This window comes from Hipposideros armiger, unplaced genomic scaffold (assembly GCF_001890085.2).
Source record: "Hipposideros armiger isolate ML-2016 unplaced genomic scaffold, ASM189008v1 scaffold_7, whole genome shotgun sequence".
Classification (NCBI taxonomy): domain Eukaryota; kingdom Metazoa; phylum Chordata; class Mammalia; order Chiroptera; family Hipposideridae; genus Hipposideros; species Hipposideros armiger.
The window spans coordinates 4,197,071-4,200,132 of NW_017731357.1; positions in this window are offsets into that span (position 1 = coordinate 4,197,071).

Here is a 3,062-nt window from a genome sequence, read left to right on the forward strand (position 1 = left end):
AAGGAGCAAAATCATCATCATCATCATCATCATCATCATCATCATCACCAAATAATCCCCTAGATGTTGCCATGAGGAACTTTGTATATTCAGTCATTTTCACAGTTCACCATCACTAACATCTATTGTTTTGTCTGAAATCTGTGGATTTACTCAAATGGAGACAAGTTTTTCACCCCTGTTCCATATTAAATTGTATCATGATTAATTGAAAAACATGACCAAACTAGACAAATTTCTTATACATACTACAAGACATGATCACATCAAAAATGAATGCAGGAAGTTTTTGTCCAAGGTGGCAACACTGAAAGTTCCTGAACTTACTCCCAGTGACACACTGAATGTACAACTACACATGGAGCAATTCTCTCTGAAAAAAAGCCAGAAACTAGCTGAATGATTCCTATACATTGTGCGAATAAGAAAATACCCACATCAAAATGTGTAGGAAAGACCGATACACACTCTTGACATAAACTTCACCGCTAGCACAGAGCCATAAAATTAAGATGAAAATCTTAATTCCCACTTTCTCCTTGAAGAGCAAAGCATTTGGACCCCACATTTATATTTTAAACTTTTAGGACTCCCACCTGGAGGATGGGCCCCCGAAACACGTAGCTCTGAAAGTCAATGGGCCTTGTGTCCACAAGACCCATGAGACTATAGAAAATAAAGAAAAAGTTCTTAATGGGCTCTAGAGGACTCACTGTAACTATCACTCCTAGGCTCAGCACAGATGGAGCAGGCAAAACATATATCCAGATCTGGGAAGTCCAAGAAGTACCAAAATAAGGCGAGTCTAACAAGACTCACACTGAGACATATTATAATTAAATTGTCAAAAGTTAAAGACAATGAGAGAACCTTAAAAGCAGCAAGAGGAAAGTAACTTGTTATGTACAAGGGAACCCCCATAAGATTATTATCAGATTTTTTTCAGAAGCAATTTTGCAGGCCAGAAGAGAAGCACGATACAAAGTGTTGAAAAACAAAATTACCAACCAAGAGTACTCTACCTGTCAAAGGTGTCCTTCAGAGTTGAAGGAGAGACAAAGTTTTCCAGACAAGCAAAAGGTGAAAGAATATATCACCACTAGACAAGCCTTGCAAGAAATGTTAAAAGGACTTCTTTAAGGTGAAACTAAAGTTGCTAATCAGTAACAAAAAAACATATCAAAGTATAAAACTCACTGGTAAAGGTAAATATAAAGTTAAATTCAGAATACTGGAATGTCATGATTGTGAGTAAATCACTTAAAACCTGAAGGGTAAAAAATTGAATTATTATAAATTGCTATCACTACAATAATTTGTTAATTGATAGACAGTGTAAAAAGGTGTAAATTGTGATGTCAAAAACATGAAATATGGGCAGGTAGTGTATAAATGTAGATCTTTTGTATACATTCCAAGTTAAGTGTTATCAGCTTAAAATTGACTGTTATAAATATAAGATGTTTTATGTGAGTGCCATGGTAAACAAAAAGCAACAATGTATAGTAGATACACCAAAGATAAAGATAAAAGAATCAAAGCATACCACTACAGAAAATTATGAAACCACAAAGGAAGAGAACAAGAGAGGAATAAAGGAAGGAAAGAATTACAAAGCAACCAGAAAACAATTAACAAAATGGCAATTGGAAGCCCATACTTATGAACAATTTCTTCAAACATACATGAACTAAATTCTCCTATTAAAAGATACAGAGTGGTTGAATAGACAGAAAAAAAAACCAACAACACAAGACCAAACATATGCTGTCTACAGAAAGCTCACTTAAGTTTAGGAACATACACAGACTGGAAGTGAAGAAATAGAAAAAGATACTCCATGCAAATGAAAGCCAAAAGAAAGCAGAGGAACTATACTTATATCGCACAAAGTAGGCTTTGTCCGATAACAGCCAAAGATTGTAACAAGAGAGAAGGAAGGCTATTATATAATGATAAAGGCATCAATTAAACAAAAGGATATAATATTTGCATATATTCATACAGCCAACATTGGAGAGCCTAAATATAGAAATATTAACAGATCCTTAGGATAAAACAGGCAGCAATACAACAATAGTAGGGATCTTCAATATCCCACTTTCAACAATGGTCAGATTCTTCCAACAGAAAGTCAATAATGAAAAATAGGCCTGAAACTACACATTAGATTAAATTGACTCAGTGGATATTTACAGAACAGTCCATCCAACAGCAGAATACACATTCTTCTCATGCACACATAGAACATTCTCCAAAATAGGTAATATGTTAGGACACAAAACAAGTCCTAATAAGTTTAAGAAGATTGAAATCATATCAAGCATTACTTCTGACCACAATGGTATGAAACAATAAATCAATTACAACAAGAAAACTGGAAATTTTACAAATATGTGGAGGTTAAATAACATATTACTGAACAACCAGTTGTTCAAAGAAGAAATTAAAGGGAAATTTTAAAAAATCTTGAGATAAATGAAAATGGAAGCACAACATACCAAAACTTATGGGATGCAGCAAAAGCAGTTCTAAGAAGGAACTTTATGGCCATAAAGGCCTTCATTAAGAAACAAGAAAGAGCTCAAATAAGTCAACATTACAACTCAAGGAACTAAGAAAAAGAAAAAAAAATTAAGCCCAAAGTTATCAGAAGGAAGAAAAGGATCAGAGTGGAAAAAATGAAACAGAGACTAAAAAGACAATAGAGAAGATCAATGAATAGTTGGGTGTTTTGAAAAGATAAAGTTGACAAACCTTTAGCTGGACCCACCATGAAAAAAAGAAAGAGGGCTCGAATAAAACTAGAAATGAAAGAGGATATCTTGCAAATGATACCACACAAATACAAAGGATCATAAGAGACTACTATGAAAATTTACCACCAACAAATTGGGCTACCTAGAAGAAATAGATAGATTCCTAGAAACACACAACATACCTAGAGTGAATCATGAAGAAATAGAAATTTTAAAACAGGCCAAATACTAGTAAGTACTAGTAAGGACATTAAATCAGTAATCAAAAACCTCCCAACAAACAAAAGTCCAGGACCAGATGGC